This window comes from Sorex araneus, chromosome X (genome assembly GCF_027595985.1).
Source record: "Sorex araneus isolate mSorAra2 chromosome X, mSorAra2.pri, whole genome shotgun sequence".
Taxonomy (NCBI): domain Eukaryota; kingdom Metazoa; phylum Chordata; class Mammalia; order Eulipotyphla; family Soricidae; genus Sorex; species Sorex araneus.
Window position 1 is genome coordinate 310,966,112 of NC_073313.1, and position 16,807 is coordinate 310,982,918.

The 16,807-nt window shown below is 37.3% G+C and overlaps 1 long non-coding RNA gene across 1 annotated transcript in view; it reads left to right on the forward strand.

Moving 5' to 3' along the window:
• Positions 1-16,418, forward strand: part of LOC129400067 (uncharacterized) — a 220,964-nt gene extending 204,546 nt beyond the window's left edge. Inside the window, exons 11-12 of the long non-coding RNA XR_008627411.1 lie at positions 15,047-15,106; positions 16,043-16,418. This is a non-coding gene — a long non-coding RNA (uncharacterized LOC129400067). The remainder of the gene's footprint in view (positions 1-15,046; positions 15,107-16,042) is intronic.
• Positions 16,419-16,807: the final 389 nt, after the last annotated feature.

Consider the following 16,807-nt stretch of genomic DNA (forward strand, 5'->3'; position numbering starts at 1 on the left):
TCCGAGAGGGATGGAGGAATCAAACCCTGGTGACCCTCATGCAAGGCAAATGCCCACACCCAATCTATCATATTAACATTATAAATAATAAAGGTCACATAATAATTACAATTGATACAGAGGAAAAACATTAGACAAGATTCCAAGCTCATCTACGATGAAATCTCAAGAATAAAAGCAATAAGGGGAAAATTTCTCAATTTAGCCAAAGGCCATTGCAAAAAGCCTACAGTTCACATTAGATTTAAAGTTGCAAGATTTAATACTTTCTTCTATGTGTGGGATTTACGCAAGAATGTCCATTTTGCCACTGTTATTCAACACAATGCTAGAAGATCTAGTCAGTGCAAATGGCATGAAAAGGAAATAACATGCAGACAGATAACAACAGAAGAAATAAAACCACTGCTGTATGCAGCACAGTTGATTATGCAATAATTTCAAGGAATTTATGCATAAAAGCTAGTGAGTGAGCCAAAAATGATCACAGAATACAAAAATTTTAATTCTATTGCATTATATGTGCTAGAGATAAACTTTGGAAACAAATGAAAACTACAAAGCCATATATTTTAAAATGTATGAAACACTTAGATGTAAATCTAACAAATGATTTACAAATATTCTCTACTGAAAATAAATGCTGATGAAACCCTCAAAGAAAATATGCCAAAATGGAGAAATATGCCACATTTATGGACTAGAGACTCCACATGGAAAAATGTTTCCCTTTGTACCAAACATATATTCTGGTATAAAAGTTTGTTGTGACTGTCATTAATAGAATGTCACATATTAGATGGTTTATACAAGATAAATTAATTATCTCATTCATAGGAGAATAGAAATTTAAAATCAAGTTGCTAAGGAAGAGTGGCTTTTTCTAAGGCCTCTCTGTTTTGATTTTATTTTTTTGTTTTGTTTTGGTTGTTTGTTTTTTCAAATTCAGTAGAAATTTTATTTGAGGAAATGCAGAGAAAGAAAGAATAGGATAAGGCAGGGAAGGACAGAAAAAAGTTGCCGTAAGTGGAAAAGATCAGGAAGGTAGAAAACCTTCTCCTTTTATATTCTCTTTAAGGAAAGGTGAGAACAAAAGATCTTAGGAAAAAAGGGGTGGGGAGAGTAGGGTGTTTGAAAGGATATCCTGGGTGCATGAAGCATCTTTTGGAACTGCAGATGGTCACCATTTCTCTATTTTCACATGTTGTCTCTGCTTACACATCTTTGATTTCTCTCTCTTTTTTATTTTCTTTTTATTATTTTTTACTTTTTGGGTCACACCTGGTGATACACAGGAGTTACTCCTGGCTGTACACTTAGGAATTACCTTGGTGGTGCTCAGGGAACCATACGTGATGCTGGGAATTGAACCCGGTTCGGCCATGTGCAAGGCAAATGCCTTAACAGCTGTGCTATTGCTCCAGCCCCACTTCTTTGATTTCTCTTCTTGCTGCAACATCAGTCATGTTGAATTAGGACACAGTCTTAACAATGTCATTTTAACTACTCTTTTTTTAAGACATTATCTCTAAAGGTGGTTTTATTCTGATATACTGTGGGATTATGGACTTAAATATAGAACAGTAATCTACAAAATATTTATAAAAAATATAGAAGAGAATCTCCAGGATCTCGGACTAGGGAAAGTATTCTTAGGAAGTAGTGAAAGCAAACAGGAAAAGAATAATTCATTTGACTTCATCAAAATTTTAAAATCTTTTCCTCTGTGACTTTGTAAGATGATAGAACACAAAAATAAAGAGTTGAAGAAAGTATTTGCAAACTACAATTCAGAAAAGGACTAGTATCATATATATGTAGATGGATAGATGGATGGATGGATGGATAGATAGATAGAGAGAGAGAGAGAAAGAGAGAGAGAGAGATGCTACACAGAGTAGTGCTGCTGTAAACAATGATACCAGGGCTATCTGTCTGATTGTTTGGTGATGCCCTGGCCTGGAAATGCTTGGAAACTCTCAGAGTCACACCTTCCAATGCTCAGGAACAACCAGACTACCCCCAGAAGTACTCAAGGGACTATGTAGTGCTTGGGATCAAACTCGGGACACCACATCCTATGTATGTTCTCTACCACTTCCTATATCTACCCAGTTCCTAGAATATAAATTTTTTAAAGTTTATATCTCAACATTTATTAGACAACAAAACTCAAGTGAGAAACCATGAATCTAAGCTATTCTGAATATTTTTTTCCAGAAAATTAAGACATACACAAAAATCTCTATAAGATATTTATAGGAATATATCCATAATAGCCAAAAATTATAAACAATCCACATGTCAACCTTCAGGGTCTGAATGAATTAAAAATCATGGTACATCTATATCATAGAATATTACTCAGAATAAGAAGGAACAACTCGAATGGATCGCCAGAGAATTGGGTTGAGGGACATAAACCTCCAACAGATTATTCACTGAATCATTTTATTTATATAGTACTTTTTAAATAACAGTAAATTTAGATGTAAATGTTAAGCAGTGATTTATATTTAGATTTAAATATAAAGTAGTCATTTCCAGGAGTGGATGGGAAGTGGATGGGAAGAAAATGTTGTTTTAGAAGATTCTTGTGATGAAAATAGTGTGCATCTTGAGGTTTCCATGTCAATATCCTGGTTGTAAAACTACAAGTCCTCCCAAAGGGTAAATCTGGAAAGAACAAAAAATATCTCCTTTACATTGTTTCTGAGAATTAAATGCAATTAAAATTAAAAACCATTGCAAGATTAAAATTTAATTTTTAAAAATAGATAACATACGGGCTGGAGCAATAGCACAGTGGGCAGGGCGTTTGTCTTGCACACGGCTGAACTGGGTTCGATTCCCAGCATCCCATATGGTCTCCTGAGAACCGCCAGGGGTAATTCCTGAGTTAAGAACCAGGAGTAACCCCTGTGCATCACTGGGTGTGACCCAAAAAGGAATAAAACAAATAGATAACAGATGAAAGCCAGACATTTGGTTAGCATCTGAAAATATCAATGCATATTATAGAAAATAAAAATTTTAAAAATTCACTATGAGCTTCATGTCCACTATCCTTTGTACCCTGCCTTAACCCAAGAAACTTGCTAGGATTCTGATCTAAAACTTATTATTTGAAACACAAAGTTCAACTCAATCCTCTGGGATAGAACTCAATCTTATCATTAGCATTATCAAATAGTGATCCCTCATTATCTATTAAGTAAAATGGAACAAGGTCTAGGAGTGCTTGAGACATGCTAGACTATTTTAAGGTCTTTAAATTACTTGCAGTTACATGAATTAGCAAATGAGCTTATTAATTGAGTCTAAAGAACTGGGAAAAGTTTGAGAACTTTACCCAACTAGCAAACAAAACTTAGTTTACTTTAGTGTTCTGGATGTTAGTTTAAGATGTGAGACTCTGGGGTAACTGATACAAGACAAAAGCAGTATCCAGAGTATTCGCATTTACCATTATTCTCTAAGCTCCAATTCCAGCCAGTGGCAAAGAGAACCCAGAACACTTATATTTGCACCAGTAGACTGTTGTACAGAGAAACTGAGTGTAGAACAGTGATTTTCAGGCATTTTCCACCTAACACTAATACCACTCAATAAAACAGCGGTTGAAAGCTGTTGAATCTTTTGTAATAGATGCATAAAATGAATCTTTTGTAAATGAATCTTTTGTAATATATGCACAAATGCATAAATATGCATAAAATGCCTGCACTTTACTCCACAGTCAAATATTAATATCTTACTAGCATTGGTCAAACTATATGTAAAGAACAAATTTTTTAACTTGTAAGTCAGGTCAAATCTTTATTGTACCAAATGGAGTTATTTTCTCTGTCTTCGTGAGCTATTGGTTACACAAGATTCATACACAAAGCATATACTACTCTCACAAAATACTCAGAAGTACTAGAGTCTCAGAAGTATCTGGATATTTTGCAAACCATGACTCAGAAGGATAAATTTTCCATGAGCCTTCAAATGTCCCACTTTTATGGATGAATCACAAGGTTTAGTGTTTTTGTTTGTTTGTTTGAAAGGCACATCCCAGGATAATGATCACTTAAGTTTTGATGTAAGTCTGCTTGTTTAAGCATGTGTAGAATAGACATTTAGTGGTATTTGAAAAGAAAAGAGGAAATGCTTTGTGTGTCATTCATGTAGTTATCTATTCATGTCAAACCACCCAGATCTTGGTAACTTCAAGCAATAGATTTCTATTGCTTCTGCTGGAGTGTCACTGTTCATAATCTCTGTCTCATGAGTTTGCTGCCACATGGTGGCAAGGGCTGTTTTCCAGATGCTTCTTCAGCTGGATTTTTGATATGTGATATAGGATGGCTGGACCACTAAGGCCTAGTCAGCTCTCTCTCTCCTTGCCTGTGGCCTCTTGATCAGATAGACCTTTGGGTGGTCAAACTGCCTGTCCAAGAGCTTATTACTCTGGTGTGAAGGTTCCGGTATACTCAGGCTTAAACTGCAGGGGTTTTAAGAGTCTTGCCTCCGAAGTCCCACTGTGCCACTTCATCTTCTTCAGTGCATGTCAGAGTCCAATTCTGCTGGGAGGGACTTCACTAGGCCTGAGTCGCAGTATGTGGTGACTCCCTTGGTACCTTTGATTTTTTAATCTGCCATTTTAATCATTGGGAGATATAGTCATGTCTAAGGAACACTGGCTTCTGTTGGGTTTTGTTTTGAGAATGGAGGTTGGACCGAACCAGGAGGTGCCCAGGGCTTATTCGTTTGGGCTCTGGGCTTAAGAATCACTCCTGGAACTTCTCAGGGAACAACTTGCCTGCCTATAGCTCATAAGCTTTCTACATATGTATGCAATTTCCTTCAACCAGCCTATACCAAAATAAATAAGTAAACAATATGTCTACCTGATAACACAAATGCTATATGAAATGTATATCGCAGTGAATTTCTATTTGTTTAAAAGGTCTTAAACACTCTAGCAAGTGCGTAGAACTAAGTGCAAATACATAGTAGCCACAGCAAATATTCAACCAGACTTTAAAGCCTCACCACCCAAAGGGAGGTTACTTGGTACTAAATATGAGCAAGTCTCCTTTTTATCTGCCATATGGTTATCAAAAGATCAAAAGAGAGTCTCTGTTTTGAAATCTGTATAGAACTTCCTGACTTTTTTGGTGACTTTTTTAGCAATACTCACTAACATAGGTGTTAATTATAATAGATGGGGTAAGAAGGCATAGCTGCAAAATAATTTCCACATTTAATTTTTTTTTATTTATCACCATCCAGCAGAAAAGTCCAGGTAAAGGCCAAACTGATCTATAATTTATGCTTTAAAAACAGATAGAGGAGTATTGCCATTTTGACAATGTTAATTCTCACAATCTATGAGCAGGGGATATCTTTCCATTCCCTCCTGTCCTTTTTTATTTCTTGAAGTAGCATTTTGTAGTTTTCTTTGTACAAGTCCTTTACCTCCTTAGTTAAACTGATTCCGAGGTACTTGATTTTCTGAGGCACGATTATGAACGGGATAACTCTTTCCATGTCACGTTCTTCTCTTTTCTTATTTGAATACAGGAAAGCCATGGGATTTGGGGTATTGATTTTACAACCTGCAACTTTATTGTACAAGTCTATTGTTTCTAGAAGTTTCTTGGTAGAGGTTTTAGGGTTCTCTAAGTATAGTATCATATCATCTGCGAATAGTGAGAGCTTGACTTCTTCCATTCCTACCTGAATGCCCTTAATATCTTTTTCTTGCCTAATCGCTATTGCAAGCACTTCCAGTACTATATTGAACAGAAGTGGAGAGAGTGGGCATCCTTGTCTTGTTCCTGATCTTAGAGTGAAGGCTCTTAGTTTTTCCTCATTGAGGATAATGCTTGTCATAGGCTTGTAGTAGATGGCTTTGACTATATTGAGGAAAGTCCCTTCTAGACACATTTTGCTGAGAGTTTTCATCATAAAGCATTGTACAAATTCAATAGGATACCCATGACATTCTTCAAAGAAATATAGCAAACGCTCCTGAAATTCATTTGTAACAATAAGCCCCCACAAATAGCTAAAGCAATTCTTGGGAAAAATAAAATGGGAGGAATCACCCTCCCCAACCTCAATCTCTACTACAAAGCAGTAATAATTAAAACAGCATGGTACTGGAACAAAGACAGAGCCGCAGACCAATGGAACAGGGTTGAATATCCTGACACACACCCTCAAATATATGATCATCTAATCTTTGATAAGGGAGCAAGAAATGTGAAGTGGAGCAAGGAAAGCCTCTTCAACAAACTGTGCTGGCAAAACTGGACAGCTACATGCAAAAAAATGGGCTCAGATCTCTACCTAATACCATGTACAAAAGTCAAGTTAAAGTGAATTAAAATCTCAACATCAGACCAGAATCCATAAGGTACCTGGAAAACAAGGTTGGCAAAATCCTCCACGACATTGAAGCTAAAGGTATTTTCAAAGATGACATGCCACTGGCCAGGCAAGTGAAAACAGAGATTAAACAAACGGGACTATCCTAAGCTAAGAAGCTTCTGTATTCAAAATAAGCACTGTAGCACTGTTGTCCTGTTGTTCATCGATTTGCTCAAGTGGGCACCAGTAACATCTCCATTGTGAGACTTGTTGTTACTGTTTTTGGCATATCGAATACGCCACAGGGAGCTTGCCAGGCTCTTCCGTGTGGGTGGGGTACTCTTGGTAGCTTGCCAGGCTCTCCGAGAGGGATGAAAGAATCGAACCCAGGTCAGTGGCGTGAAAGGCAAACCCCCTACCCTCTGTGCTATTATTCACTCCAGCCCCTATATATACATACATTTCATAAAACTCATGAACAACCAATATTAGATTAAATCGGTAAAATAATATAGCTGTTATGGTACAAAAATTGAAGAAAAGTGTGTAAATAACTGTCCTATGTCAAATTCAAGCTAATTTCAAACTCAAGTTAATGTCAAGTGAAATTAACACTATCTTGCTTCATAGTCAGAGCTATAGTACAAGCGGGAAGGGAGCCTGCCTTGCTGACAGTTGACCAGATTTGGCCCCCTGAGACCTGTCATGACAAACAAAAAAACAATATTTCTCTCATTCCTGCATCCCAGCCCCACACCCCCTGCCATTTCCTAACCCCTATGCTCTGACTAAAGACCCACAGTGCCTGGGCTGTTCACACAAGCCATGTTCCCCCTGGTCCCCTATGTCTGTTCTTTAGCAACCTGCTCTCTTCTTCCTAAAACCAAGTTATTTCCAATCCTCCACCCTTGCTGCACCATCCCTTTTGTCTGGATCCTTCTCCTGCCTACCCTAAACTGGAAGAATATTCCACTTATCCTGCCATACCACACCCCTAGCTTTCTTCTTTTACTGTCAAATGTCTTCATCCACTTACTTAATGCAACCAACCCCCTATGGGGGAAGGGGGTGGAGGGATGCAAAGACCTCCTACAAAAGTAAAAAAAAATGAATCACTGATAAATGATATATGACTTACTGACAACTTGTTTTAGTTGTCACTCAATTTTGAATTCCCTGATCTCTCTAATTTATGTCAGAACTGACCAGTCCCTCCTTATTGTAGTTGCTCCTTTTGCTTTTCAAAACAAACCACAATAGTTTGTGGAAAGTACTGGGGCAAGATTCAGAAAATTTGTGTTCTACACCAGAAAGAACTTACTAATTAGCTGTAGGCCTCCCAGCTCCATTTCAAGTCAGCCCTCCAATTTTACTCTAAAATGCCCTCTACCTAATACCATGTACAAAAGTCAAGTTAAAGTGAATTAAAATTAAAAAGGTTAGGTCCAAACAGCAGGCACTTTCCCCAAACGCCATCTCCTTATCACGATCACCAATCCAGTAATTAGCCGCTGAATGACTATTCCTACCCACACACCCACACACCAGACTGTGTGCCCCATGAAGGCAGAGCAACTACTCCAGAAACACTTTGCGCCTAATCAGCACAAAATCCAAGTCCATCAGTTAAATTAATATGAATCAAGGAGTTATCATCTCTTCCCCAGGACAGTTTACAGTGACCAAAATCCAAAGACAGTCTGCAGAATGGGAAAGGATATTCACCCAATACCCATCTGATAAGGGGTTGATATCAAGGATATATACGGCACTGGTTGAACTCTACAAGAAGAAAACGTCCAACCCCATCAGAAAATGGGAATGGAGGGCTGGAGCCATAGCACAGTGGGTAGGGCATTTGCCTTGCATGCGGCCGACGTGGGTTCCCAGAAGCCCATATGGTCTCCCAAGCACTGCCAGGTGCAGAGTGCAGAGTGCAGAGCCAGGAGTAACCCCTGAGTGCAGAGCCAGGAGTAACCCCTGAGCATCACCAGGTGTGACCCAAAAGGGAAAAAAAAGAAAGAAAATGGGTGGGTGGAAATGAACAGAAATTTTCTCAAAGAAGAAGTTGAAGAAGAAGTTCGAATGGCTAAAAGACACATGAGAAAATGCTCTACATCACTGATCATCAGGGAGATTCGGATTAAAACAACAATGATATATCATTTCACACCACAGAGACTCGCCCACATCCAAAAAACAAAAGCAACCAGTGTTGGCACGGATATGAGGAGAAAGGGACTCTCCTTCACTGCTGGTGTGAATGCCAACTGTTTCAGCCCTTTTGGAAAACAATATGGATGATTCTCAAAAAATTAGAAATTGAGCTCCCATTTGACCCAGCAATTCCACTCCTGGGAATATATCCCAGAGAGACAAAAAGGTATAGTAGAAATGACATCTGCATTTGTATGTTCATTGCAGCACTGTTTACAATAGCCAAAATCTGGAAAAAAACAGAGTGCCCAAAAGCAGATGATTGGTTAAAAAAACTTTGGTACATCTACACAATGAAATACTATGCAGCTGTTAGAAAAGATGAAGTCATGAAATTTGCATATAAGTGTATCAACATGGAAAATATCATGTTAAGTGAAATGAGTCAGAAAGAGAGAGACAGACATAGAAAGATTGCACTTATCTGTGGGATATAAAGTAACAGAATGGGAGACTAACACCCAAGAGTAGTAGAGATAAAGACCAGGATATCTGCCCCACAACTTGGAAACTGGCCTCATATGCTGGTAAAAGGCAACTGAGATAAAGAAGGAAACACCAAGTAGAGGATATTGGGAGGACCCATTCGGGTTGAAAGATACATGCCAAAAGTAGACTACAGACGGAACATGATGACCACTCAATACCTCTATTGCAAACTACAGCACCGAAAAGGAGAGAAAACAAAAAGGAATGCCCTGCCGAAGAGGCAGGGTGGGGTGGGGGGGGATGGGAAGGAGGTGATGGGAGGATACTGGGATCATTGGTGGAGGAGAATGGGCACTGGTGGAGGGATGGGTCACTGTGTAACTGAAATGCAAACACGAAAGTTCATAACTTTGTAACTGTACCTCATGGTATTTCACTAATTCAAAAACAAAAATCCCCCCAATAAAAAACAGACAGAAATAGTGTTCAGGATACAGACAGAGAGAAAATATAAGACTATATAAACTGAAGAACTCCTGTCATTTTTGACTCTACAAACAGAAAGCCCTAAGCAAATACAGACAGATAAAGGTTGACTTAGTATCAATAAGAAAGGAACTTGTAAATTGATAAAGTTTCAGTTCAAGTGACCTGAACACATCCGAACTTTTTCCTAAATAATTATTATGTAACTCCATAGAAGAAAAGCATAGTCATTATCTTGTCATATTTGACTCAAAAGCAGATAAAGATGCACAAACATATAATTATTATGCAGTGCAATGTAAGTTATAGTAGGGTCTTGCAATGTTGGGGTTCTAGAGGGAGACAGATATGTCAATGACAAAAGTAGGGTGGAGCATGTAGGGAGTAAGGATCAGAAAAGGAGATGATTAGATAGATGAGGTGAAATATTAGAGGAATAGCATGGCCAGGTCCCAGAGTTATGAAAGGAGCTGATATCTTTGGTGGAAGTGATGTAGCTCAGGAAGACAAATACATGATGAGGTGAGAGACTAGTGATAAGCCATACTCAGGACAAAAAATACCTGAGAACACAAGGAAATTTGGATACTACACCGACAAGAGATTGCCATTCACGGAAAACTCTAGTTTAATTTCATAGTTGCTACCCCTCTTGGAGAGCCCAGCAAGCTACTGATAGCATCACGCCTGCATCGCAAAGTCTGGCAACCTACCTGTGGCGTATTGGATATGCCAAAAACAGTAACAATAAGTCTCACAATGAGAAACGTTATTGGTGCCCGCTCAAACAAATCGATGAGCAACGGGATGACAGTGACAGTTGCTTCAACACTATTTAGATATTTTTGAAATAACATTTTTGGAAAATAAGATTACATCATGATTCTATCCATCAAGCATATAAACTCATAGATCAAGATCAAAGAGCACCAATGTGATTGGCTGATGGAGGTGGCAGGTGTATTCAAATTATATGTGCACTAAGGTGTGCATAAACTTTCTATTTTTAAAAAAATGTAGAATTAATAAAAAATACCAAAAAATGTAGAATTATTGCTCTTGGGGGGATCATTTCTATGCAACTTAAGAAAACAAACACTTGACAATATGTTGAGAGAATAATTCAAGACATGAAGCTGCCTTTGTATTAAAAAAAAATCTCTCAAAGTGATACATGAAAGCTCTTCATGTGTTGCAGATGGCACTAATTCCATCAGAAAATTGGACACAGTGCATGAAAGTCACTAATATGATGTGAAAATCCAAGAGTCTTCAATTATATTAGGGGCACTAGTCCATTATATTAATCGTTTACATAGTTCCTTTCTATCAAATCAGATTAGTAAATTTGTTTTAAACTAATGTGTTATAAAAATCTTATCATTTTTATTAAGTATGAATAAATGTGGTTTTTCATTTTTCACATATTCATTTCAAAAATTGAATGTTTGATCTTGTTCATCTCTCTATGTCTGAAGACTGATAACAAAAGACCTTTGTTCTCCTTTAGTCCTATTTCTTAATAAGGAAGACAAGAGTGTTATCACTGGAGCTGGTGTAAATTAAGATGCAAGGGGATGGGACTAGGGGTATAGTTCAAGAGGTAGTGCACTTGCCTTAAATATGCAAGTCCAAGAGTTTCAGTCACTGTTACCATATTCTGCCCTCCCCCCAGCCCAATACTGCTCCCCAAATACTACTGGTGTATTTTCCATAACAAAAGCAAAGATGCAAGGGAATGGACACTATCTATTCACATAATAACTTTATGTTAAACTTAGAGGTTGGAGTTCTTGGCCCCATTTGTTCAATTCCCTGCTCTCAAGTAATGTATCAATTATTTTCACCTTCTGTAGGATATCTTTCAACTTAAGCATGGTGGTTCTGTTCCAGGGTCACCCTTGCGAAATTTTACTACCATTTAATCAAAATGCAATATGCTCTCTCACATTTCTCACCAGTGGAATATCTGAGGAGAAAACTGGTCATTGAATTGTTCACCTTCCCTCCTTCTCTATCTTCACTCTATTTTTTATATACATCATTTTATTGGTCCGGAGTAGCTCACAGAATGATTTTAATTGGTTTTACATGATGCTAACAGATAATGCTCTATTTGAATGATTATGCATTTAATATGTGATTATCCTCTCATTGTGATTAGTGATACTGTCCTTCCATTTATAAAATTGTCTTTCTAAAAAATTTTTATTAGAGAATCACTGTGATGTACAGTTACAAACTTATGAACTTTTGTGTTTGCATTTCACCCATATAGTGATCGTTTACCCATCCCTCCACCAGTGCCCATTCTCCTCCACCAATGATCCCAGTATCCCTCTCACCACCCCCACCCCATCCCCCACCACCCCACCCTGCCTCTTCGGCAGGGCATTCCCTTTTGTTCTCTCTCCTTTTGGGTGTTGTAGTTTACAAGAGGTATTGAGTGATCTTCATGTTCAGTCTATAGTTTACTTTCAGCTTGCATCTTCACATCTCCATCCTCACTCTTAAGTAGATGCTTCTTACTCTCCTGAGAAAAGAGAAATAATCAGAAAGGAAATTGCCACATTCACTGTCCCAGATCTGCTGCATCTTGGTTGATCAGCCATGATCCTTTTTCCTGTGACAGCAGTGTTCAGCAAAGTGATCACTTTCCTCCTGGGTGTCTGTTGTTTGCTGACTTTTGGAGAATCCACTTTCTGGCGTTTCCTTCTCCCTTGGGTGGCTTTTCCAGATACCATTTTGTCTTCGGCTCCACTCTTAGATGTCTTCATATTGAGTTGCTCCGGGTGCCAGATCTACACCTTTTTGTCTGTCCCTTGGATCTTTCTCACGGACTTGCTCATTCCCAACTTCTCTACCACAGTTGAACTCATTTGTGCTCTTCTAATAGCCAAGAATTAGTCATCCTTAATCCTTTGCTCTCTCTCCGTCAGACCCAACCTATCAGGAATTCTGCTGACTCTACATTCTAAATGTATTCAGAACACCACTACTTGGCATTTCCATGGCTACTCCTTGTTCAGAGCCATCACAATCCTACCCACATCTCTCCGTCTCTCAACTCAGCTCTCTGTTTCTGTCCTCATACACCCACTGTGCTCCGCTGACCCCCATAACCAGAGTCCTCTGTGATTGGCCTGCCACAACCCCAATAAAACTGAAATGCCCCACCTCCCTTATGGTTGAAAATACAGATAATGAAAATTTATCAAGTATATCCATTTACCTACTTTTCAACACTCAGTTCCTGCCCAAAATGATCATTTCCAACTATGATTCTCATGCTGACCCTCTCTCTATCCTAACTGCCCTTTGCCACCCCCCCACACACACACACTGTGGCATGCTTCCAACAATTACCAGTCCTCCTAGCCCCTGTTTACTCTAACTTTGGATTTAGTCCCTCTGAGAGAGCACTGCCTCCAAGAGTATCCTGCCTGCACGGCAGAGCCTGACAAGCTACCCATGGCGTATTAGATATGCCAAAAACAGTAACAAGTGTCACAATGGAGATATTACTGGTACCCGCTCAAGGAAATCAATGAACAAGGGGATGACAGTGCTACTATATATACATATATATGCATATATAGATAGATAAGTATATATGTATGTGTATATATTCCCACAAATTAATGCAGTCATTCTATAATGCTCCCTTTGCTCTGACTAATTTCATTCAGCATGATACTCTTCATGTCCATCCATTTCTAAGTAAATTTCATGACTTTATTCTTCCTAATGACTGCATAGTATTAAATCGAAGCCTTTTAATTATACCCTTAACCATCTCCTTGACTTCTTTAAGCTCAATGTCATCCCCACCATTGCTTTTTTTAAAGTTTAATACCTAGTGGCTGGAGCAATAGTACAGCGGGTAGGCGCTTGCCTTGTATGCGGCCGACATGGGTTCGATTCCCAGTATCTCATATGGTACTCTGAGCACCGCCAGGGGTGATTCCTGAGTGTAGAACCAGGAGTAACCCCTGTGCATTGCCAGCTGTGACCCATAAAGCAAAAAAAAAAGAAGAAGAAGAAGAAAGTTTAATACCTCTTACTATAACAATTTATAGTTATCTGTTCCAGAATTTGAGCCCCACATTAGGTTGGCACGCTCTAAACATGTATGTCAAAGCTTCATATAAATAATGTATAAACTCCTTAATACAATAAGCACTTTATCATTTCAACTTTTGAACACTAATAAAATTTTAGAGTATAAAAGTACAAATACAGTCATTAATATATTGACCAATAAGTGAAGAATGTTCACTTTAAAGCATATTTATGATGATCCCAAGATTACACTATATTGTAGGCACTATTATATACAATGCTTTTTTAAAATTGATATTGCCATTTTGTTACACATTATATCAAAAACATTTTCCATGGCATAAAGAATACATCAAGTTTTTCTCAGCAGTCATTTTGTAACTCCTGAAATTTACATAAATTGGTATTATTACTGAGAATGCATAAAAAATATTTTAAATAATATCTAATGTCTCATTACATAAGTTGCCATATTCTGCTTAGCTGAGACCTTATGTTATTACAAAGTATTTTTGATTATTACTACTGTACTGGATATCTTTTGTGCAGACAGTCTTATTCACACAAATTTATCTTTAGGTCTTATTCATAGAGGAAGGAGGATATCCTGGAACAAATGGGATAGATCATTTTAAATTTAAAGGATCATTATTTTTATAGTCAGTTTTCTTTTCAAAGAGATGATAGCAATTTATGCTGTCACCAGCAGCACATCTGTACCAGAGAAATCATGACAAGATTAAACATTATAAAATACGTTAATTTTTGCTCATTTTACTTTGTTAAAACTATGATTTTATGGTTATGACAAAAAGAACATGCTTTTTCATGTTATTAAATATTTATATTTCTCTTTTGTGATTTAACTCTCATATTCTTAGTTAATTATCAATTAATGTTTTTGCTTTTCTTACCAATTTGGATGAGCTATTCATATATCAGAGATGTCAAATGTTAACCTTTATACAATTTATTATATTTGTCAGTTAATTGTCTTTTCTTGAGCTATTTCTTGCATTAAAAATACTTTCCAACTTTACGTGGTAAAACATATTAATAACTTACTTTGTGATCCTTTTTGTGTTTTTAAGTCCTTATCTATTCCAAAGTACAGTAAATTTTCATTGTTTAGGTTTTTAGAGTTTTTGAATGTTTTTAATCATAACTGTACCTCATGGTGATTCACTAATAAAAATATAATAATCTTTAATTCCTTTAGAATTTATTTGGAGATATGGTAAGACTTGAGACTGCAAAGTGACCCCTCCAACAACACGTCTAGTTGTTATTAATCATCTTTTATTAATATTCCTTTTCATATTAATTTGGAATACTGTCTTCATCATCTATTAAATCCTTATATGTAATGTCATTTTGTCGTACTAAAGTTTGATTTAAGATCGGTTATCTTAATATTTAATACCATTTCCAATAGCATTTATCACTCTGAATTGTGAGGATTTGTTTATTTTTCTCTCTCCTCTTCTAGGTTATGAAATTTCTGGTTCATTTTCCCTAAATCCATCATGGTGCCTGGATCACAGAAGTGGTAAATAGACTTTGATGAATTAGTTGCAATTTTAGACCTTCTAACAGTCTAAGAGCCCATAGACAGGGTGAAATGAAAGAATTCAAAGCTTTTAGACTTCAGAATTGCAGAATTCTGTTCCAAAAATAAATAAATAGAGCATCTCAGCTCAGGAAGTAGAATTACGAGAGGTAAGCAATCTTTCCAGATTCGGTCCTAGGAGCAGTAATGATGTCCAATTTTTAGGAAATTTACAGTTTCAGAACACAATTCCTAGCACATGTGTCCTCAAATGCCTAGATCTTCATAGCCACATATGTTATTTTTTTATTCAGACTTTGATCCACACAAAATCAAATTGCTTAATTAGCTAGCTCTGTCCCTATTAGACTGTAAAGTTATATAATATTATCAGACACCCAGAATAGCAAGGATGTTGTTAAACACTCTTAGTGATTTTGATTGTGATTATCACAGCCAGCACAACAAATAAATATTCTCTGAGTAAGTCAGTGAAACAATTAGAGGTTATAAAATAGTAATTTTAAGTAGTCCTTTTCATTCCTACACTCAAAACCTAACAGACTAGAGAGAACAAGCAACCAAGCCTTGCCCGGCTGATGGTTTAGTGCTGGGGTTAGTGATATGGGGCTGCTTCCACCCAGTGATGATGGAGGCTGTCAGTACTACTTTTTACCTAAATTGTCCTAGATAAGAAAAAAATTGATGCCTGAACTAGTCAAGTTAGAGGTTGTTAGTTACATTCATAATTTCCAGGTAAGTTTATCATACAAAAAGATAAAGAAATGTTTCTGGACTTTCAAACTGTCACTTACTGAATCCAATAATCTGCATAACAACCTGTCACAAAACTTGGTGGCATGAAACATCACGAAACTCTCACCATTTGGAGTTGACTGATTCTGCTTGATTGTTTTTTTTTTTTCTCTTGGGCAGATGGAAGCAAAGGGAGGTGAGATCATCTGAAGGCTTCATCTTCTCTGTGTCTGAGATCTCTCCACAGAACCTCTCCTGGGCCTAACTGGAATTCCTAACAATATGGTGCTGTCAGTATAATTAGACTTTTGGAAATGCAGGCTCCAAATGATTGTTTTCAAGGATTTAGGCAGAAGCTGAAGCTTCTATGACTTAGACCATGAAGTTAAATATATATATGTATATTTATTATGTATATGTATTATGTATATGTAATATATTTAAATTTTAGAGTCAGAGGGAGAGAGATATTTATGAACTTTGCACGTTGCTCAAGTTTGATCGCTGTTACCACATAATCCCCTGAGCACCACAAGGAATGATCAAAGAGCACAAAGCCAGGAGTAGCCACTAAGCACCAGCAGTTGTGGTCTAAAACCCCCAAAATAAAAATAAGTGAATATACAAAAATAAATGTGATTTTGGTGTCACAGTGTGTTTGTAATTCGGGCTATTATAGATTCCGGCATTCAAGGCATTAGACTCTGTTTTTCAATGAAACGCGCATGTTTTCTCACTCCTCTTTAGTCCTTCGCATCTTTGGTCAAAGAATATATTGTAAAAGTTGAACTCATGCCTAACTAAAATCTTTAAATGTCTAACTTAGAGTCACATTTATTCCATTTTTCTAAAATAAATATAAAAGTTATCTTGGATCCGGAGCAATAGTACAGTGGGAAGGACACTTGTCTGGCATGCAATCGATCCCCAGATCCTATATGGTCC